Genomic DNA, 24,476 nt, shown 5'->3' with positions numbered 1-24,476 from the left:
TAAAATTCTTCATGCTTAACCAACAATCATCTTTTATAACAAATATTGGGAAATAGACACATTGAAACAGATCATTGGCTTGAAAAAATGCTCATTCAGGTTTACTGTGAAAGGTAATTTTTTTTTTAACTGATAGCTTTATATTTTTACAGTCCAGTCATTACGCCATCCCAGTTCCCCCTTCCACAGTTCATCTCATTCCTACCCCCTGTCTCCAAGAAGATGTCTCCCCACCCCCACTATGCCTTCTTACTCCCTGGGGCCTCAAGTCCCTCAAGGGTTAGGCACACCTTCTCCCACTGAGGCCAGACCCAGCAGTCCTCTGCTGTATATGTTGGAGATCTCGGGCTGTCTTGTGTCTACCCCGTGGTTGGTGGCTCAGTGTCTTGAGAGATCTCAGGGGTCCAGGTTAGTTGAAATTGCTGGTCTTCCTATGGGGTCTCCTTCCTCAGCTTCTTCCAGTCTTTCCCTAATTCAACTACGGAGGTCCCTGGCTCCAGTTCAGTGGTTGGGTGTAAGTATCTGTTTCTGTCTCAGCTGCTTGTTGGGCCTTTCAGAGGACAGCTATGCTAGACTCCTGTCTAAGCACACAACAGCATTAGTAATAGTGTCAGACCTTGGAGCCTCCTCTTGAGATGGATCCAAAGTTGGGCTGGTCACTGTTACCCTCAGTCAAAAATTCTGACCCAGAATTGTTCTGTCTAAACTGTAGCTATAAAAATGGAGAAATGTCAGTATTCTTTAAGATTTTGTATCATTCACACAGCTGATTTAATTTAAGCATGTCTCCACAATTTATCCACAGTGTCTCAAGTTTTAGATGTTTTGCTGAAACCAAAGCATTGCACATTTGTGTTTCTGCCTTCATCTCCATTAGTTTAATGAAATATGAGAGGGGTCATGATGCTTTGGGGAAATTTGCAGTTAGCCAAGAAAGACGCATTAGTATTTTTTTGCCATAAGAATAGGCTAAATGTTAAGAAATATTTTCTAAATGTCAGTAGATGTATGACATAAGCATCGGCCTCCCCCCAAAGAACTGAAGGGGTAGGATTGTGAACAGATGGACAGACAGAACACATTGATTTTCAGCGTAATCCCCATTTACTGTGACTTATCAACCACTATGCATACAGAATCAGAGTTGTCAGCTTTGAGGTATGGCACCCCTGAATTAGAGGTCATTCCTGGTATCTATTGTTCTGTCTTGGCTTTCTTAGCACCATATACCTCTGAGCATGCGGAGAGGTCAGGTACAGAGCTAGTGCTCCTGGCTGCAGTGCAGTGGGGCATCTCAGTCATGCAGAAAGACTCAAGAGACCAACATTGCATATCAAGGCTTTAAAAGAAAACCAGCAGAGCCTCAGGCCATGAAGGAGAGGGAGCCTGACAAGACTGAGGCTCCAGATTGCAAAGTCATAGATAGACCCAATAACAAGAACTGGAATGCATGCATAGTGACTGGGAAGCAAGGAAAGCATGGTCGTTAGAGTGAGGAGGCATTAGTAGGCATTAAACCAACTACAAGGTGTTGCCAATCCTGACTGTTGTTGGCCTTAGGAGAGGTCTGGGAATGACGGTACCTAAAGCAGATAGATAGACTCAAGGGGCCCCAGGGATGATAACAGTACAGGAAGGAGCTCTGGGGTCTGTTTGATAATAAAGCCCATTTTTCCTCCAAAACACACACATACACACACACACACACACACACACACACACACACACACACACACACACACCATACCACACATGTTCTACACCTTTTGTCTTTGTTCTTTGATACCCAAATAAACTACTGGTTTGAAAATTTCTTGCTTATTTTATCCCACAAATGAAGGACAAATGTTCAACAGATTTGACCACTGAGCACTGTGGTTTCCACGAATCCTCCATTGCATTGAGATCTGCTTAGCACCTTCTATGTACAGCAGCATCTGACTCAGGCCACACAGTCTGAGGTCATCGGAGACAAAAAATCCCAATGAATCAAGCTATCTGATTTACACTTTGAAAAAAAAAAACTTTTCATTATTGCTTGTGTTTCTTTAAAATTGGTCCTTGGGTATTCATAATCATATTCATAAACCTGAGGCTCAGGTCACCTCATGGTTGACTCATATGTTGGCCCAGTAGACATTGGATCTGAACTCTCCATCACGTAGACAACATGCTGTTTTAGTTTGTCCATCTGTTCACACGAGCTGCCTGGCAAGTGTCAGTATTTGCTTTTGAGCATCCTGCTCTTTTGGCAACTTTCTAGTGACATTAAGTAAACTTTCATTTTATGTAAACCACAGTTTTCACATGATCTCTTTAATTTTCATAAATTCCTTTGAAGTAAGAATGAGCTATTTATGGCAAACAGGTTTTCTTTTATGTGTGGAAACTTAGAGGCTCAGTAATTCATCCAAAATTATAAAACTTCCTAAATAGTGCCAAAAGGCTTAATCAAAAGTCAGCTTTGAAACTTTTTGATACACTGTTTTCTTGATAATCTTGTATAGATAGACTTCATCATGTAGTATGCCTCCTCCATCTCAACTGTGGCCAGGAAATGGGACCAATTGCCAGACAAGTCTCAGGGCCGCTGTATTTGCCTTTGTTATAGCCTGTGGTGAACACGTACTCCCTGCTAGTGGCAGATCAAGGATATTGCTTTGCTGGCTCTGAGAACTATAGCTGTTCCTAAGAGGGAGTGCGAGTTTCCTGAGGTCATTGTGACTTTTGAATCATTGTTTCTGGCATGGTACATAAGTGTAGTTATCCCCAGGTTGCATATGAGCCAACTCCTATTTAAAAGTCTTAGCTCCATCCCCATAGCTACCAGGCAGTTGAGATGGGGAGACCGCTGAGTATAACATCCTAGCAATGGTTGGTTGGTGAGTATAACATCCTAGCAATGACACAATCCAGGAAATACCAGTTTGTCATTTCTCTGGTGCCCAGCAGAGAAACCTATGGTTTAGGAAGTCCGGATTAGGTGAATGTGGGATAAAAATTAATTAAAGGCACTCATGGAGGAAGGGGCTGGGCAGTAGTTCTCTGACCTAGTTGTTTTCATGCTTGAGCTTCATCTTGGACCAGTTAATTTGGAATTTATGGGAGAGGGCTGTGATAAGTGGTGTGTGCGTGCGTGTGTGTGTGTGTGTGTGTGTGTGTGTGTGTGTGTGTAGTTTTGAATTTGTAGCCAGAACTGAGAGTCACTGGCCGAGCGCTTTAGCTTACACTTCTAACCATCATTGTTCCGATGCAAAGCATGGACAGGTAGCATGTGATGTTCATTAGGAAAGGAGCTTAGACTAGCTCCACTCTGTTAACTTTGCAGGAGAGGAAAATAGTGACTGATGCATGACTTCATTTGTGAATCTGCATGTGTATATGGTGCTGAGCTGGAGGGGGCACTTGCTAATTGGAGGGTGTGTGTATATGAATTTCTTCATTTCCTGCAGGGCTGGTTCTTCTGATGAAACTCAATGAGGTTATTGATCCAATACAATCTAACCCGGGACTCTGGTTACTTGCTGTTTGTATGTATCAGTGTGTCAGGATCTAGAATCACAAGGCAGTCTTTCTTCTCTGGGGCCTCAGCAGCAAGGTCAGGATGTCTGGAGGGCATGCATAAGCAGCTTTGTTGTGTGTTTGTGAGAGACATGGAGGCTGTCAAAGTGGTCTGGACTCTGATTAGGCTTGTTGGCTCACTTTATAGCCCAGAAACTGAGTTCCCTTTTTGCCCCATCATCTCTGCTGACTAGTATTTACTCTCCTTACCAGGTACTGCCTATAAACTGGTGTGCTATTTCACCAATTGGGCACAGAGTCAGCCAGGCCTGGCCTTCATCATGTCCCATGACCTGGACCCCTTTCTTTGTATAGATCTGATATTTGCCTTTGCCTAAATGAGCAACAATCAGATTGTTGCCAAGAAGCTCCAGGATGAAAATGTTCTCTAGAGTTCAACAAACTCAAGGAGAGGTATGTTAGATGTGTACTTGAGTTCTCAGATTTTATAGTTAGAAGGAAATTAAGCCCATTTGTCTAAATACTCTTAAAATTTCCTGATTTTTCTCATTCTATTTTCCTCTCAAATGGGGATCTGAGTACTTTCAACCTAAGAGTTGACCAGCCCCTTTGAGTGTCTTCTTGCCTCGATGACTTGATAGTTAGTGTTGCCTCTTCCTGACTGTCTTCATACTCCTTTCTCCTGGGAAGCTTTGGCTCACCCTTTGAGCCCAGTTGTGTTAATGCTACTAATGTGCTTCAAAGAGGTCCTGAGAATCACAAATGCTCAACAAATGTTAATGTTTTTTTTGTTACTTCTTGCCTCTTGCAACTGCCAGACTGTGAGTTTTCATCCCAGGGGAGCTCTCTGAACATGGAATAGTTAGGTCATTGATACACAAAGCTGACTCTCAGGAGGTGCTGAAGTGTTTCCTGTCTGGCACCTGTGGGTTCCTTCTCTGCCCAAGGGAAGGTTTGCTATTATATAAACAGAGAGTGATGGCCAGGTCAAGCTCATCACTTGAGTGGGATGCTGGTCCATGTGTTTGCTGTTGTGTCTCAAGCACTCAAAGGCACACAATCATTACTCAATGAATATTTGTGGAGTAAGAAAACAAGTGGCTAGAAACATTTTAGACTATTCTTTCTTTTCTGGAAAAATTATGGGGAAGTGGAGGAGTGTGGGCCACTTTGTAGTCTTGGTGCTCAGAGTTGTAATGGTCTTTGGACTGGTCAGTCTTCTCTATTTTCTTTCCTACTGTGATCTTCTCCACATACCTTCTATTCTTTTCATATCCCCCACTCAATTTCCCACAGTTTTCCCAAAAAAGAAAAGTAAACTAAAAAGGAGCAGTGACTGAAGGTGTTCATAGAGTGGGGGCCTGCTTACCTACTTTCACTTACCGTGTTCCTATGTTCCAGGAACAGGGAGCTGAAAACACTGCTGTCCATCAGAGGGTGGAACTTTGGCACATCGCAGTGAGCTATTCAGTTGTTCTCTTCTCTCTGGGAGGTAGAGCAAGATGGGGTGGAAGTGAGGATAATGGTGTGTGTGTGTGTGTGTGTGTGTGTGTGTGTGTGTTTGTGTTGTGTGGGGAAGCCAGCTTGAATATAAGGACAGCAAAGTCCATATCAGTACTTTTTCAAGTCCTGCATTCAAGGGACCCCTTTCTACAGATGGTCATAGGATATTGGAAAAGAAGGTCCCATATGTAGTAAGAAAAGGGACAGGGAAACATGAGAGACAATATGACACATTGAGGGCCGGAAACGAAGCTCAGTGGCAGAGAACTTACTGAACATAGCAAAGACCCTGGGCCTGACCCTTAGCACCATCTGAAAACACACACAAACAAAGCAGAGCAAAACAAAATAAAACAAACCACGTGAAGCTATGAACCCATAGGAAGAAAAACCAAGGGAGATAGACATCTGATGTGAAACTTAGGGCAGGAAATGAGTCACAGGTAAAATGTGGCATCCACAAATGAATCCCACACTTTCTTTGTTGGAAGCAGGAGCTTTGTCTCTGAAAAGAGAAATTTTATAAAAGATAAGAATAACCCCCCAAACCTCATAGGCCCTGGACTCCTCCATTTTCTAGGTGGAGATGGTTGTGCTGGAGATAAAGAAAAATGGAGGGCATTTGGGTGCTACTGCAGGGACTCATGGCACACATCACTCATTCAGTGGCTGCTCTTGTTAGTGCCTCTCATCCAAAATACAATAGGGAAATGACAAACATCTTCACATTCTCACAAGGAAAGTTTCTGTGCTTCCTAGCTGAGGTCTGGGCACAGTCTGCTTTCCAGCTCTGGAGGGAGACCTAATAGTCTGGTGAGTATAGGATGCCCCTTGTGAGGGGCCTCCAGGTGGGATGGAGGATTCTAAGTGTGAGGATGACTGATAACTACCTCTGTCTAACTCCAGGCTTCATCTCTGCTCCTCTGACTTTCTGTGAGCACGAATGAGATGCCACACATATGTGTATGTATATATATATATTTATATATGTATATATTTATATATGTATATGTGTATATATTTATATATGTATATGTGTATATATGTATACACACATATATGTACATCATATATATACATATATCACACACACACACACACACACACATATATATATATATATATATATATATATATATATATGATTTCTTGTGATGTGGCTATATTTCAAGTTAAAGCAAGATTCACAAGTACTAAAAAATTCAAAAGGTTTCTTCCGGGTGTCCTTGCCCCTCAAGAGGGCCCAGCTGACTGATGGCTAATAGACAATGGTACCCAAGTCCATTTTTAGTTTCTAGGTCTAGTTATTTTATAATCATTTTTCAGAAGATTAATCTAGATTTGCTTAAAGTTCAGCCCTATGAAGCAAGAACTATTCTTAAGTGTTTTGCTATGGAAAGAAGAGCAAACAAACAAATCAGAGAAGAAAAGAGCCATGGGTGGGAGTAGCTCTTGAGAGCACTTTGCCTCTTGTGCCAACCAAGCTTCTAGATAGGGAATGCTGCTAGGGCCTCAGGGGATGCTGTGGGTTTGAAGACAATGCTTTTTGCCTCACGCTGTCCTCCCTGCAGGTTCACCACTATGCTGTCCACACTTGCCAACCGTGAAAAGCTTATTGATTCAGTCATATCCTTCCTGAGAATACATGGCTTTGATGGTCTTGACCTTTTCTTCTTGTACCCTGGACTACGAAGCCCCCCACATGACCGGTAGAATTTTCTCTTCTAAATTGAGGTAAGGCCAATAAGCAAATGGTCCTACTTCTTCAGGGTGGGTGAATGGCAGAGGTAACACAAGGTTGGGGCAGGAGAAAGGAATAGAATCTCCTTTTACTGACATTCTCTGGAGGTGCTGGGTCACCCTGCTATGGAGCAGTTGCTCTGTGGCTGCTTTTGTCTGCATCTGGACCTGAGCCCGAGTGACACTTTTTTCTCCAAAGCTTCCTGGCCTTGCTCAGGAAGTGTCAGTCTGGATTTTTAGTTCAAAGCCTGTTTTCTCTCCCTCTGTTAACTCAAATACCATGTTAGTATGTGTCAGTCTTCCTCTTAGACATGGGCAGAGTCTGTGCTCTCTTTCTGTCACAGTTCTGACTTAAAGAGCTTAAACAATTTCTGGACGAGGGTTCTCCTTGGCTGGTTTGTTTTTCTGTGTCTTTCTTCTTAGGAGCTCCAGTTTGCCTTTGAGAGGGAGGCCCTGCTCACCCAGCACTCATGGCTGCTGTTGTCAGCTGCTGTCTCTGGCATCCCGTACATTATCCAAACATCTTATGATGTGCTACTTTTAGGAAGGTTGCTCCAGAGTGGTTCTAGTACTGTCTGAGCTTCCATTTTCTTGTCTTCATGTTAGTGAGGCTCTAGGGTGAGCTGAGGAGTGGGGTAAGGAGCTAGTGAGGTATGGATAGAAGGGGTTATCTCATCCATCTCTGGGGGTTTCTTTTGAAAATAAGAACTTGGTATTGTACTGCTGGCTTATAACGCCATTGCTGCAGATAGAGTCTTCTTCATGGTCCATTGCTGGAACTCACAGGTAAAGAATGCCATGGACCTGGCCTCTTCCTCCTATGAACACAGGAACGGATGTATTATATGCAATTAATAGTGCCAGAGGGCAGATGAGTCACAAGTAGTGCTGAAGAAAGCAACATAGGAGTAGCCACTCATCATAAATTACAGAGCACATCGTTTATTTGCAAATGTTAACAAACAAAAATCGGCAGGTTATTGATCTTCCTACACATGCTGGCTCTGGACTAATTTTCTTGAATCACAACCAAGTATTTAAAAGTGAAGAACCTAAGGTTGATGCAGAGAAAGAGAGGGCATTGCATGAGGGAGAGGTGTTTTAATGTGGGAGGAAAGGAGAGACTCAGCAGGGAAGAAAGCTTATTAGTGTTGTGTTGCCAGGTAACACTGATCTCTCCTCTCTCTCTATCTCTCTGTGTGTGTGTGTGTGTGTGTGTGTGTGTGTGTGTGTGTAATCTGCCTTTATCTAATTGGGTGAATTTTAGAGAATTTGTTAATCTGAGTTTTTTATTATTTAACTTTAAAATGTACAAAGTTGAGTTCCCTGTACCCAAATACTGTGGGGAAGAGAGCTGACTACCCAGGAGTGCAGACATCCTGAGACTTCAGGACAAAATGACACTTCTGCACACCTCTGCCCACATCCCTGGTCCAAGGGGAAACTGCACAGTGCCTCTGGTTACAGGAATATAGAAACAGACAGCCACCGGACCCCATGGTTCTGGTCTGTGCCCTGGAACAAACTAAACCAAGCAAACAGCTCCTTGCACCCAAATCCCATGGGAGGAGAGAGCTGGACCCTCAGAATTGTGGACACTCCTGAGAAGTCAGAGGAGACAACCCTTTGCCCACAGTCCAGACCCAAGAGGGAATCACATAATGCCAACTGTGCTCACTGGGTGCAAGGACCTATGAGCAAGCAGGGACAGGACCCTTTGATTCCTGCTCATGCCTAGAGCTGGAAGACAGTCTCCAGGAGCACCGACACACCTGAAATCAGAGCACCTGTTCTCAGAAAAGGCTGATAGAAAACAGGAAAACAGTTCTACAGGAGTGCTGACACCGAGGCCTACAGCAGGGTCAAGTCACTCTCAGAAACAGCAAGACAAGCAAACACCAGAGACAATCCAATGGCTAGAGGCAAGCACAGGAACCTAAGCAACAGAAGCCAAGACTACTTGGCATCATCAGAGCCCAGTTCCCCAAACAAAAAAAATACTGGATATCTAAACACACTGGAAAAGCAAGATTTAGATCTAAAATCACATTTTTTGGATAATAATGGAGAACTTCAAGAAAGACATAAAGAACTCCCTTAAAGAAATGCACGAAAGGAATCTCGCGCTCCCTGCCTCCAGCTCACTGCTCACAAACCCCGTGGGAGAGAGAGCTCACTGCCTAGACAGGTGGGCGCTACTGAGACTGCAGAGCAGAAGAGACCACCAACACTGCCCAACCCTGCCCACATCCCTGGCCCAAGAGGAAACTGTATATGGCCTCTGGGTTCCCTTGGATAAGTGCACAGGAACAGCAAATCCGCTGTGTCTGAGACACCGCCAGAACCTGAAGGGATGACCGGATAAACAGTTCTTTGCACCCAAATCCTGTGGGAAGGAGAGCTAAACCTTCAGAGAGGCAGTCACGCCTGGGAAACCAGAAGAGACTACACTCTGCCCACATCTCTGACTCCAGAGGAAAACACCAAATGCCATCTGGAACCCTGGTGCACGGAAGCTCCTGGAAAGGGCAGCACAGATCTTCCTGGTTGCTGCCCCCACGGAGAGCTCATAAGCAACACCCCACGAGCAAACTTGAGCCTCGGGACCACAGGTAAGACAAACCTTCCTGCTCCAAGCGACCTGCCTGGTGAACTCAAGACACATGCCCACAGGAACAGCTGAAGACCTGTAGATAGGAAAAACTACACGGCCAAAAGCAGAACACTCTGTCCCCATAACTGGCTGAAAGAAAACAGGAAAACAGGTCTACAGCACTCCTGACACACAGGCTTATAGGACAGTCTAGCCAATGTCAGAAATAGCAGGACAAAGTAACACTAGAGATAATCTGATGGCAAGAGGCAAGTACAGGAACCCAAGCAACAGAAACCAAGACTACATGGCATCAGCGGAGCCCAATTCTCCCACCAAAGCAAACACTGAATATCCAAACACACCAGAAAAGCAAGATCTAGTTTCAAAATCATATTTGATCATGATGCTGGAGGACTTCAAGAAAGACATGAAGAACTCACTTAGAGAAACACAGGAAAACATAAATAAACAGTAGAAGCCTACAGAGAGGAATCACAAAAATCCCTGAAAGAATTCCAGGAAAACATAAATAAAAAGTAGAAGCCTATAGAGAGGAATCACAAAAATCCCTGAAAGAATTCCAGGAAAACATAATCAAACAATTGAAGGAATTCAAAATGGAAATAGAAGCAATCAAGAAAGAACACATGGAAACAACCCTGGATATAGAAAACCAAAGGAAGAGACAAGGAGCTGTAGATACAAGCATCACCAACAGAATACAAGAGATTGAAGAGAGAATCTCAGGAGCAGAAGATTCCATAGAAATCATCGACACAACTGTCAAAGATAATGTAAAGAGGAAAAAGCTACTGGTCCAAAACATACAGGAAATCCAGGACTCAATGAGAAGATCAAACCTAAGGATAATAGGTATAGAAAAGAGTGAAGACTCCCAGCTCGAAGGACCAGTAAATATCTTCAACAAAATCATAGAAGAAAACTTCCCTAACCTAAAAAAAGAGATACCCATCGGCATACAAGAAGCCTACAGAACTCCAAATAGAATGGACCAGAAAAGAAACACCTCCTGACACATAATAGTCAAAACACCAAACGCACAAAATAAAGAAAGAATATTAAAAGCAGTAAGGGAAAAAGGTCAAGTAACATATAAAGGCAGACCTATCAGAATCCCACCAGACTTTTTGCCAGAGACTATGAAAGCCAGAAGATCCTGGACTGATGTCATACAGACCCTAAGAGAACACAAATGCCAGCCCAGGTTACTGTATCCTGCAAAACTCTCAATTAACATAGATGGAGAAACCAAGATATTCCATGACAAAACCAAATTTACACAATAGCTTTCTACAAATCCAGCACTACAAAGGATAATAAATGGTAAAGCCCAACATAAGGAGGCAAGCTACACCCTAGAAAAAGCAAGAAACTAATCGTCTTGGCAACAAAACAAAGAGAAGAAAAGCACACAAACATAACCTCACATTCAAATATGAATATAACAGGAAGCAATAATCACTATTCCTTAATATCTCTCAACATCAATGGTCTCAACTCCCCAATAAAAAGACATAGATTAACAAACTGGATATGCAACGAGGACCCTGCATTCTGCTGCCTACAGGAAACACACCTCAGAGACAAAGACAGACACTACCTCAGAGTGAAAGGCTGGAAATCAACTTTCCAAGCAAATGGTCGGAAGAAGCAAGGTGGAGTAGCCATTCTAATATCAAATAAAATCAATTTTCAACTAAAAGTCATCAAAAAAGATAAGGAAGGACACTTCATATTCATCAAAGGAAAAATCCACCAAGATGAACTCTCAATCCTAAATATCTATGTCCCAAATACAAGGGCACCTACATACGTAAAAGAAACCTTACTAAAGCTCAAAACATACATTGCACCTCACACAATAATAGTAGGAGATTTCAACACCCCACTCTCATCAATGGACAGATCATGGAAACAGAAATTAAACAGAGACGTAGACAGACTAAGAGAAGTCATGAGCCAAATGGACTTAACAGATATTTATAGAACATTCTATCCTAAAGCAAAAGGATATACCTTCTTCTCAGCTCCTCATGGTACTTTCTCCAAAATTGAGCATATAATTGGTCAAAAAACGGGCCTCAACAGGTACAGAAAGATAGAAATAATCCCATTCGGGCTATCAGACCACCACGGCCTAAAGCTGGTCTTCAATAACAATAAGGGAAGAATGCCCACATATACTTGGAAGTTGAACAATGCTCTACTCAATGATAACCTGGTCAAGGAAGAAATAAAGAAATTAAAGACTTCTTAGAATTTAATTAAAATGAAAGTACAACACACCCAAACTTATGGGACACAACGAAAGCTGTGCTAAGAGGAAAACTCATAGTGCTGAGTGCCTGCAGGAAGAAACAGGAGAGAGCATATGTCAGCAGCTTGACAGCACACCTAAAAGCTCTAGAACAAAAAGAAGCAAATACACCCAGGAGGAGTAGAAGACAGGAAATAATCAAACTCAGAGCTGAAATCAGCCAAGTAGAAACAAAAAGGACCATAGAAAGAATCAACAGAACCAAAAGTTGGTTCTTTGAGAAAATCAACAAGATAGATAAACCCTTAGCCAGACTAACAAGAGGACACAGAGAGTGTGTCCAAATTAACGAAATCAGAAATGAAGAGGGAGACATAACTACAGATTCAGAGGAAATTAAAAAAATCATCAGATCCTACTATAAAAGCCTATATTCAACAAAACTTGAAAATCTGCAGGAAATGGACAATTTCCTAGACAGATACCAGGTACGGAAGTTAAATCAGGAACAGATAAACCAGTTAAACAACCCCATAACTCCTAAGGAAATAGAAGCAGTCATTAAAGGTCTCATAACCAAAAAGAGCCCAGGTCCAGATGGGTTTAGTGCAGAATTCTATCAAACCTTCAAAGAAGACCTCATACCAATATTATCCAAACTATTCCACAAAATTGAAAGAGATGGAGCACTAACGAATTCCTTCTATGAAGCCACAATTACTCTTATACCTAAACCACACAAAGACCCAACAAAGAAAGATAACTTCAGACCAATTTCCTTTATGAATATCGACGCAAAAATACTCAATAAAATTCTGGCAAACCGAATCCAAGAGCACATCATAACAATCATCCACCATGATCAAGTAGGCTTCATCCCAGGCATGCAGGGATGGTTTAATATACGGAAAACCATCAACATGATCCATTATATAAACAAACTGAAAGAACAAAACCACATGATCGTTTCATTAGATGCTGAGAAAGCATTTGACAAAATTCAACACCCCTTCATGATAAAAGTCCTGGAAAGAATAGGAATTCAAGGCCCATACCTAAACATAGTAAAAGCCATATACAGCAAACCAGTTGCTAACATTAAACTAAATGGAAAGAAACTTGAAGCAATCCCCCTAGAGATAGAAAAAGCAATTTGCAAATTCATTTGGAATAACAAAAATCCAGGATAATGAAAATTATACTCAACAATAAAAGAACTTGTGGGGGAATCACCATCCCTCACTTCAAGCAGTATTACAGAGCAATAGCCATAAAAACTGTATGGTATTGGTACAGAGACATGTAGATAGATCTGTGGAACAGAATTGAAGACCCAGAAATGAACCCACACACCTATGGTCACTTGCCTTTTGACAAAGGAGCCAAAATCATCAAATGGAAAAAAGATAGCATTTTCAGTAAATGGTGCTGGTTCAACTGGCAGTCAACATGTAGAAGAATGCAAATCGATCCATTCTTATCACCATATACAAAGCTAAAGTCCAAGTGGATCAAGGACCTCCACATCAAACCAGATACACTCAAACTAATAGAAGAAAAAGTCGGAAAGTGTTTCAAATACATGGGCACTGGAGAAAAATTCCTGAACAAAACACCAATGGCTTATGCTCTAAGATCAAGAATCGACAAATGGGATCTCATAAAACTGCAAAGCTTCTGTAAGGCAAAGGACACTCTTGTTATGACCAAATGATAACCAACATATTGGGAAAAGATCTTTACCAATCCTACAACTGATAGAGGGCTTATATCCAAAATATACAAAGAAATCAAGAAGTTAGACCGCAGGGAGACAAATAACCCTATTAAGAAATGGAGTTCAGAGCTAAACAAAGAATTCACAGCTGAGGAATGCCGAATGGCTGAGAAACACCTAAAGAAATATTCAACATCTTAGGTATAAGGGAAATGCAAATCAAAACAACCCTGAGATTCCACCTCACACCAGTCAGAATGGCAAAGTCAAAAACTCAGGTGACAGCAAATGCTGGCGAGAATGTGGAGAAAGAGGAACACTTCTCCATTGTTGGTGGGATTGTAGACTGGTACAACCATTATGTAAATCATTCTGGAGGTTCCTCAGAAAATTGGACATTGCACTACCTGTGGACCCAGGTATACCTCTCTTGGGCATATACCCAAAAGATGCCCCAACATATAACAGAGACACATGCTGCACTATGTTCAATCAGCCTTGTGTATAATAGTCAGAAGCTGGAAAGAACCCAGATGCCCTTCAACAGAGGAATGGATACAGAAATTGTGGTACATCTACACGAGGGAATATTACTCAGATATCTAAAACAATGACTTTATGAAATTCATAGGCAAATGGATGGAACTGGAAAATGTCATCCTGAGTGAGGTAACCCAATCACAGAAAAACACATATGGTATGCACTCACTGATAAATTGCTATCAACCCAAATGCTCGAATTACCTTAGATGCACAGAACACATGAAACTCAAGAAGGATGACCAAAATTCACATGCTTCACTCCTTCTTTAAAAGGGGAACAAGAATACCCTTGGGAGGGAATAGGGAGGCAAAGTGTAGAACAGAGGCAGAAAGAACACCCATTCAGAGCCTTCCCCACATATGGTCCATACATATACAGCCATCAAACTAGATAAGATGGATGAAGCAAAAAGTGCTGGCTGACAGGAACCAGATGTAGATCTCTCCTGAAGGACATAGCCAGAATAAGGCAAATACATAAGTGAATGCCAGCTGCAAACCACGGAACTGAGAACGGGACCCCCTTTGAAGGATTCAGAGAAAAGACTGAAAGAGCTTGAAGGGGCTTGAGACCCCATATGAACAACAGTGCCAACCAACCAGAGCTTCCAGGGACTAAGCCACTACCCAAAGACTATACATGGACTGACCCTGGTCTCCAACCACATGGGTAGCAATGAATAGCCTAGTAAGGGCACCAGTAGAAGGGGAAGACCTTGGTCCTGCCAAGACTGAATCCCCCAGTGAATGGGTTTTTTTGGGGTAGGGCGGTAATGGGTGGAGGATGGGGAAGGGAACACTCATATAGAAGGGGAGTGGGAGGGGTTAGGAGTGTGTTGGCCTGGAAACCGGGAAAGGTAATAATAATCGAAATGTAAATAAGAGAAAGAAGGCGGGGCTTGTTTAGAGAAAACCCTACTACAAGAAGCGGAAGTATGAGCTTGATGGTCGGCCGCCAACGCTAAGATTGGCTGCATACACACAGTCCGAGTTTGACGGGACAATAAGAAGTATCGTGCCCTGAGATTGGATGTGGGGAACTTTTCCTGGGGCTTTGAGTGTTTTACTCACAAAACAAGGTTCATTGATATTGTCTACAATGCATCCAATAACGAGCTCATCCGCACCAAGACCCTGGGGAAGAACTGCACTGTGCTTATTGACAGCACACTGTACTTACAGTGGTACCAGTCCCATTATGCACTGCCCTTGGTCTGCAAGAAGGGGGCCAAGCTGACTCCTGAGGAGGAAGAGATTTTAAACAAAAAACGATCAAAGAAAATTCAAAAGAAATATGATGAAAGGAAAAAGAATGCCAAAATCAGCAGTCTTCTGGAGGAGCAGTTCCAGCAGGGCAAGCTTCTTGCCTGTATTGCCTCAAGACCAGGCCAGTGTGGCAGAGCAGATGGCTATGTGCTCGAAGGCAAGGAGTTGGAGTTTTATCTGCGGAAGATAAAAGACCAGAAAGGCAAATAAACTGTCATAGCTCGTGTAATAAAGGTGTTTGCTGTTCTGTACATAAAAAAATGTAAATAAGAAATACCCAAGTTAATAAATATGGAGAAGAAAAAGAAAGAAAAAGAAAGAAAAAAAGGAATTGAGTAGGAATTTTGATGGGGATTGCATTGAATCTGTAGATTGCTTTTGGCAAAATGGCCATCTTTACTATATTAATCCTGCCAATCCATGAACATGGGAGATCTTTCCATCTTCTGAGATCTTCCTCAATTTCTTTCCTCAGAGACTCGAAGTTCTTGTCATACAGATCTTTCACTTGCTTGGTTAAAGTCACACCAAGATATTTTATATCATTTGGGACTATTGTGAAGGGTGTCATTTCTCTAATTTCTTTTACAGCCTTTTTATACTTTGAGTAGAGGAAGGCTACTGATTTGTTTGAGTTAATTTTATACCCAACCACTTTGCTGAAGTTGTTTATCAGGCTTAGTAGTTCTCTGGTGGAACTTTTGGTGTCACTTAAGTACACTATTATATCACCTGCAAATAGTGATATTTTGATTTCTTCCCTTCCAATTTGTATCCCTTTTACCCCTTTTCATTGTCTGATTGCTCTGGCTAGGACTTCAAGTACTATATTGAATAAGTAGGGAGAGAGTGGGCAGCCTTGTCTAGTCCCTGATTTTAGTGGGATTGCTTCAAGTTTCTCGCAATTTAGTTTAATATTATCTACTGGTTTGCTGTAATATTGCCTTTACAATGTTTAAGTATGGGCCTTGAATTCCTATTCTTTCCAGGGCTTTTATCATGAAGGGGTGTTGAATTTTGTCAAATGCTTTCTCAGCATCTAATGAAATGATCATGTGTTTCTTACCTTTGAGTTTGTTTATATAGTGGATTACATTGATGCATTTTCATATATTAAACCATCCCTGCATGCCTGGGATGAAGCCTACTTGATCATGATGGATGATAATTTTGCTGTGTTGTTGGATTTAGTTTACAAGAATTTTATTGAGTATTTTTGCATCAATATTCAGAAAGGAAATTGGTCTGAAGTTCTCTTTCTTTGTTGGGTTTTTGCATGGTTTTGGTATAAGAGTAATTGTGACTTCATAGAAGGAATTTGGTAGTGCTCTGTTTCTATTTTGTGGAATAGTTTGGACGGTATTGGTATGAGTTCTTCTATGAAGGTCTGATAGAATTCTGCACTGAACCCATTTAGACCTGGGCTCTTTTTGGTTGGGAGAATTATAACTGCTTCCATTTATTTAGGCGTTATGGGGTTGTTTTGATGGTTTATTTGTTCCTGATTTATCTTGGGTACCTGGTATCTGTCTAGAAAATTGTCCATTTCCTCCAGATTTTCCAGTTTTGTTGAATATAGGCTTTTGTAGTAGGATCTGATGATTTTTTTAAATGTCCTCTGGCTCTGTTGTTATGTCTCTCTTTTCATTTCTGATTTTGTTAATTTGGACACACTCTCTGTGTCCTCTGGTTAGTCTGGCTAAGGGTTTATCTATCTTGTTGATTTTCTCAAAGTACCAGCTCCTGTTTTTGTGATTCTTTGTATAGTCCCTTTCCTTTCTACTTGGTTGATTTCAGCACTGAATTTGATTATTTCCTTTCTTCTACAAGTCATGGGTTTATTTATTTCTTTCTGTTCTAGAGCTTTTGGGTGTGCTGTCAAGCTGCTGACTTATGTTCTCTCCTGTTTCTTTTTGCAGGCACTCAGAGCTATGAGTGTTCCTCTGAGTACCATTTTCTTTGTGTTCCATAAGTTTGGGAATGTTGTATCTTCATTTTTATTAAAATCTTAGAAGTCTTTAATTTCTTTTTTTATTTCTTCCTTCACCAAGTTGTCATTGAGTAGAGCGTTGTTCAACTTCCATGTATGTGTGGGGTTTTGGCATTATTGTTGTTATTGAAGACCAGTCTTAGTCTGTGGTGATTTTATAGGATGCATGGGATTTTTTTCTCTTTTCCTGTATCTGTTGAGCCTATTTTGTGACAGATTATATGCTCAATTTTGGAGAAGGTTCCATGAGGTCCTGAGAAGAAGGTATATCCTTTTGATTTAGGACAGAATGTTCTCTAAATACGTGTTAAACCATTTGTTTCATAACTTCTGTTAATTTCTCTATGTCTCTGTTTAATATCTGTTTCCATGATCTGTCATTTATGAGAGTGGGGTGTCGAAATCTCCTAGTATTATCGTGTGAGGAACAATATGTGCTTTGAGCTTTAGTAAGGTTTCTGTTATGAATGTAGGTGCCCTTATATTTGGAGCATAGATATTAGGATTGAGAGTTCATCTTGGTGGATTTTTCCTTGAATATGAAGTGTCCTTCCTTATCCTTATTAATGACTTTTCAATGAAAGTCAATTTTATTTGATATTAGAATGGCAACTCCAGGTAGTTTCTTCAGGCCATTTGCCTGGAAAGTTGTTTTCCAGCCATTTACTTTGAGGTAGTGTCTGTCTTTGTCTCTGAGGTGTGTTTCCTGCATGCTGCAAAATGGTGGTTCCTCTTTACGTATCCAGTCTGTTAGTCTACATCTTTTTATTGGGGGAATTGAGTCCGTTGATGTTGAGAGATATTAAGGAATAGTGATTGTTGCTTCCTGTTATTTTCATTGGTAGAGGTGAAATTGTTTATTTATCTCTCTTTTGGTTTCATTGCAAGGAAAATTATATTTTTGCTTTCTGTACAGTGTAGTTTCTCTCCTTGTGTTAGAGTTTCCCATATATTATCCTTTGTGGGGCTGGATTTGTAGAAAGATATTGTGTAAATTTGGTTTTGATATGGAATATCTTGGTTTCTCCATCTATGTTAATTGAGCATTTTGCTGGATACAGTAACCTGTGCTGGCATTTGTGTTCTCTTAGGGTCTGTATGACATCTGTCTAGGATCTTCTGGCTTTCATAGTCTCTGGTGAGAAGTCTGGTGTAATTCTTATAGGTCTGCCTTTATATGTCACTTGACCTTTTTCCCTTACTGCTTTTAATATTCTTTCTTTGCTTTGTTCATTTGGTGTTTTAACTATTATGTGACAGGAAGAGTTTCTCATCTTATCCAATCTATTTGGAATTCTGTAGGCTTCTTGTATGTTATGGGCATCTCTTTCTTTAGGTTAGGGAAGTTTTCTTCTATAATTTTGTTGAATATATTTACTGGCCCTTTAAGTTGGAAGTCTTCCCTCTCTTCTATACCTATTATCCTTAGGTTTGATCTTCTCATTGTGTCCTGGATTTCCTGTATGTTTTGGGCCTGTGGCTTTTTGTGTTTTACATTATCTTTGACCATTGTGTCGATGTTTTCTATGTTTTCTCCTTCCCATGAGATTCTCTCTTCTATCTCTTGTATTCTGTTGGTGATGCTTGTATCTACAGCTCCTTGTCTCTTCCTTAGTTTTTCTATATCCAGGGTTGTCTCCCTTTGTGCTTTCTTTATTGTTTCTATTTCCATTTTCAATTCCTTCACCTGTTTGGTTGTGTTTTCCTGTAATTCTTTCAGGGATTTTTGTGTTTTGTCTCTACGGGCTTCTACTTGTTTACTTGTGCTTTCATGCATTTCTTTAAGGGAGTTTTTTATGTCTTTCTTAAAGTCTTCCATCATTATCAAAAATGTGATTTTAAATATAAATCTGACTTTTCTGGTGTGTTTGGACATCCAGTATTTTCTTTGGTGGGAGAACTGGTCTCTGATGATGCCAAGTAGTCTTTGCTTCTGTTGCTTAGGTTCCTGTGCTTTCCTCTAGCCATTGGGTTGTCTCTGGTTTTTGATTATATTGCTGTTTCTGAGACTGACTTGACCCTGCTGTAGGCCTCGGTGTTAGCACTCCTGTAGAACTGTTTTTCTGTTTTCTTCAGCCTTTTCTGAGAACAGGGGCTCTGATTTCAGGTGTGTTGGCACTCCTGGAGACTGTGTTTCACCTCTAGGTGTGGGCAGGAATCACAGGATCCTGCCACTGATTCCTCCTAGGCCCTTGCACCCAGGGGGCACAGTTGGCACTATGTGATTCCCTCTTGGGTCTGGACTGTTGGCAGAGGGTAGTCTCCTCTGACTTCTCAGGAGTATCCACACTTCTGAGTGTCCAGCTCTGTCCCTGATGGCATTTGGGTGCCGGGAGCTGTTTGGCCAGTTCAGTTTGTTCCTGAGCACAGACCAAAACCGTGGGTACTGGCAGCTGTCTGTTCCTATATCCCTGTGTCCAGAGGCACTGTGCAGTTTCCCCTTGGACCAGGGATGTGGGCAGAGGTGTGCAGAGGTGGCAGTCTGTCGTGCCGTCTCAGGATGTCTGCACTCCTGGGTGTTCAGCTCTCTTCCCTACAGAATTTGGGTGCAGAGAACTCTGGACTTCTCTTCTAACACCACCCCTGGTATGGCACTAACAGTCTAGAGACAGACAAGTGAGGGAGAGACCACAGTTACTGTGGGCCATCAGTTAGTAACCCCCACATGGATGGATTCTACTTTTGTCTATTTTCAGATTATGACTCCAAGTAAAAAGGAAACTTCCAGGAAGAAGTCTGTGGTTCTTGAAAAGGCCACTCTTCCCCCTAGAGAGATGTCAGTTACCCCTAATGGACAGAGTACGACTCTAAAATGGGAGAGTTTGATTACTGACGTAGAAATAGACTCCCAAGATGTGTGAAATTGGTCTTCTAGCTCTATTGTCCTGTTCCTATTATGTATTTCTTTCATTTTTGATAATGGCTTCAGTCTTATCGAAGGGAACCATTTGTCAACTCAATAGCCCTTCTATCAAATCTCTTTCTTTCTTTTTTTTTTTTTTTTTTTTTTTTCCGGGGCTGGGGGATCAACCCAGGACCTTGCTTCCTAGGCAAGCGCTCTACCACTGAGCCAAATCCCCAACCCCCCAAATCTCTTCTTTCTTAAAAAAATAAAGAAAACCTGGAAAACTGTTATGAATCAAAGATCATGAGCTCCATTGGTGGCTAATCCTAGGGAAAACACTTGTCCTTTCTTCTACATGATACAACAGCAGTTACCTCTTGTTGCTACTCACAAACCATTTATGGGGCAAAGTTGGCACCAAAGCCAGCATGGGACAACCTCTTAATCTCTTTTCTATTGAGTAAACTGGAAGCACAAGAATCTTTCTGTGGTCTCCGCAGTTCTTTTCCTTTTTTGTTTATGTATAGAGTGTGTGTGCCTGTTTGAGTGAGTGCTTCACACATGCAGGTGCCTGCAGAGGGTGGTTGCTTCCTTGGAACCAGAGTCACAGGTGGTTGTGAGCTGCCTGACTTGGGTGCTTCAAACCCAACTCTGGGGCTTTACAGAGTGGTGAGGACTTTTAACTTCTGAGTGGTTACTCTAGCTCATCCTGGGATTTTAAAATGATCTCAATAATCCAGTTGTCAGTTTTTTTCCTTCAAGGTGAATTCCCTTCATTTTTCGTTTTGGAAACATATTTGAGTCTAATCTACAGTGATGTTTCCCTGTGTAGAGTTTGGGATTCCTTCTCTAATTGTACCTACACAGCACTGGGTGGGGACAGAGCTGGAATCTCTCTCTTCTGGAACGGTTCCTCACAATCCTAAAGGGGAGCTGTGATGAAGAGGGAAAAGGTGAATTTTCCAAGGACATTTTTGCTTGGAAAAAATTTATTTGTTCCCATAAAAACAAACAAAAAGAACCACCTACTCTCTCAAGAGGATGTTGGAAAAACAAAATGTTGATTTAAAACTATCCTTTTAAATTATTTTATTGTTTACATTTCAAATGATATCCTCCTTGTTCCCTGAGAGGTTCTACCAGCACCTGACCAATACAGATGCAGATACTCACAGCTGATCATCAGACTGAGCCTGGGGACCCCAATGGAAGAGCTAAGGGAAGTACTGAAGGAGCTGAAGGGGATTGCAACCCCATAAGAAGAACAATATTAGTGGGCTGCAATGATGGACAAGCAGTTAAGAGAATTGGATATTCTTTAAGAGAATGGGATTTTTTCTCCCACAGCATCCAGACTTTAACTGTAATTCTAGCACGAGGCTTTTGGTACCTTCTTCTGGTTTCTGGGCACCAGGCACACACAGGCACATACATATATATATAGGCTTTTCATATGGGCTCATTGCTCAAACTCAGGTTGTCAGGCTAGTGTGCCAAGCCTATTTACCATTGGATGCATCTCTATGAAACATGCAAGTCTCCAGAATTTTCTCCTTAGATATGGCTCAGTTTCTGCTACAACATAGATTCTGAGAAGATTTTTCCTCATGAAGCAAGCAGGAATTCAAAGCAAGCCATCATTAAGTAGGAACACTTGATCTGGGAGTTTATTTTAAATGACTGTAGGTCGTATACTTAAGTCTTTAGATGTAAGTACCATTACTTGGGCACAACTTTGTAGGAAATGGACTATATTTAGCTGACTTTGTATGATACCAAGGGAAATTTAGAGTCTGTGAACTATGATAATTTTTATAAAAGGTTTAGTAGCCAGGGTTTTACCAAGGCTAGATTAATAACTTATCATAGCTCCATTGATTAATATGTTAAAACTCTGAACTTTTGAAGTTATAACATCATATATATCATCTTTCAGTAATTGCCTGTGTGGCAATTTCTTTTATCTGTTGAACAACATTCCCAGTCTCAATACTACTTACAAGAGAAAATGCTAGAACAATTTTAATACCACTGTTGGGAGCAGGGTATTCTAAGTTTGCATAATATATACATGCACATGTACATGTGGTAGAACAGACTGTTCTGTGTTTGCATGCTACATGTAATTAATATGCAACCTTAGAATGCTGTTGTTTCCTCATCTTCTCAGAAATCTTCTTGAACTTGGGAATGTACAAAGTTCAAGGTAAAAGAGAGATACAACAATGAAAATCTGGTACCACTTATTAATTCCCTACATATGCATTCCTTCAAATGAAAATTAATGCAATTCTGTGCTTTCTGTGTCTCGCTTTATTGTGTGTAGAAGGTATTTGCTGGCAAGATGGATCATTGCTCACATCATGGCTGCTGTAGTGTCCTGGTCATGGTTGGCTTGTAAGAGGTGAAGGAGAAACCTGCAGCTAACCTTATTAATGCAAACATGGAAGAGATGATGTTCATGATGATCTTGGTGAAGAAACAGAGCTTTGATTTTGCTCTGCTAATTAAGGTTGAAGTCCACCACTGTCTGGATAGCCTTCTGAGCTCAGCACAATATGGAGGACTCCCTTCACTGGCAAGGCTTCCTCTTCTCTGACCTTGTCTGGGAAGTTCAAAAACCTCCACACACCTCTACCTGCAGAATGTCAGGTAGCCTTGGTTAACAGTATAGGTTCAACTTCTTTCTCCTGAGAAGAACCTGTTCAGCTAGCACTTGAGATTCCTGAGATTCTTCCCCATGCTAATGAGGCCTTTCAGTACATTAAATCTTCAGCCAATGATCTTTGCCCATCCTGGATATTCTGACCCCTGTCCCCAAAACTATATAAACTTTGAATCACCCCAAGTAAAGTTGATCTGTCTCTCTGTAGCTGGTCTGCTTCCTTTGCTCCAGTGGACCAATATCTGCAGATGATCCCTGGGGGCAGGGAGGGTCACACTTCAATACTCAACATGGTCCAATAAATGGCCCTCCCCAGTAACACAACAGCTGATTTATCCAGCAATGTGCCTGAAATTTTCCCAAACAGGTTCTTTTACTGCTCCAGGCCAGAATGTTGACTGTGCAGAATGTTCCTGGAAGCCTGTGGGTTTCCTTTTTAGTAAAAATATTTGCTGAGAGGTATAGTTTTTTTTTTTTTTTGTATAAGGTTTTACATTCTCTCTGACACTTGAAGATTCCCAATAATCTTGCTGCTGGGATGAACACACCACTTGTTCCTACAGCTCAGTGTAGTTTTGGGGACAGTGGTTGCAGTCAGGATCAAGATCTAGACAAAACTGAAGATTCTAAGCATGTCAGGACAGTGATGTAACAAAGATTCCAGTTTGTATGTGAACACTCTAGAATGAACTTGGTTTAATATTGCACATGTAGCAGGAGGCTAAGTTAGAGTCCTTATTTTAAGAAAAATTATATTCTGCTCTGCTCCCAATTTTCCTGATATTCCTACACAAAATTCCATGTTGCGTTTCCCAGTTTAATCATTTGCTTTGTCCTTACCCCTGTGCTTTTCAGTGTAGATGTGCCCAACCTTCTCATTTCATCCCCAACTTGCTGCACATATAGCATATATCTCATTTTAACATTAAAGTTACTGTATTTTTTATTCTGTGTATTGGGTGTTCACATACACAGCAGTGTGTGGAGGTTACAGGTCAACTTGTGAGAGCCAGTTCTCTTTTTACAACTTGTGAATCCTGATCAAGCCCAGATATTCAGGCTTAGTGGAAGGGACATTTACCTATTTAACTATCTGGCTGGTCCAAAATATGTATATTCTAATAGGACACTACTGCCTTCTCCCACTTTGAGATAGTTGGTTCTGTAACTTGCTAGACTATTGATTAAAAAGTTATAAAGTGGAGAAGGTACAAGCAGAAATAAAAGTTTTATTCTTATTCCATTTATACTTATGTGGGACCACTGCATGGAAATCTCCACTGAAATAGTGGTAACGTGGGAAACTTGGTTCAATGATGGCTTTATTTAAATTAAATTTGTTTATTTTATGTGTATGCAGACACATCGTGTCCCTTATGGAAGTCAAAGAACAACTGTTGGCTCTCTTCCTCCATCGAGTGAATTCTAGGGACCAAACCCAGATTATCAGGCCTAGTGCTCTCATCCACGGAGTCCCTTCACCAGCCCAGTGATGACAAACTTAAATCATGAAGCCGAGAGAACTGAGGAGCTTGCATCTTGCCATGTTATTTCATGCTGTGTCAAGAAAACAGACTCCGAGAGTTTATTCATGGATATCCTGGAAAGCAAGCTTTCCACAAGCACTAAGAATGCCTGGGTGTTCAGAGACTGACGGGATGGAGACACAGATGTTAAATGGAGGTAGTCTTTAGAACAGCTGGGATGGTCATTGGTTGGTTGTTTTGAGCTGATTGGGAAAAGGAGGCAGGGCACAGGACTAAACAGTGACAGTTGTCTAGGAAAAAGCCGTGGGAAAGATGTTACGAGCT

The 24,476-nt window shown here is 41.3% G+C and overlaps 1 pseudogene; it reads left to right on the top strand.

Moving 5' to 3' along the window:
* Positions 1-1,126: 1,126 nt before the first annotated feature.
* LOC116895781 lies at positions 1,127-20,016 on the top strand (annotated as a pseudogene).
* The last annotated feature ends 4,460 nt before the right edge of the window (positions 20,017-24,476 follow it).

The sequence above is a fragment of the Rattus rattus genome, chromosome 3 (genome assembly GCF_011064425.1).
Source record: "Rattus rattus isolate New Zealand chromosome 3, Rrattus_CSIRO_v1, whole genome shotgun sequence".
Taxonomy (NCBI): Eukaryota; Metazoa; Chordata; class Mammalia; order Rodentia; family Muridae; genus Rattus; species Rattus rattus.
Note: the sequence above shows the minus strand (reverse complement) of the source record. Positions and strands in the feature narration are given on the sequence as shown.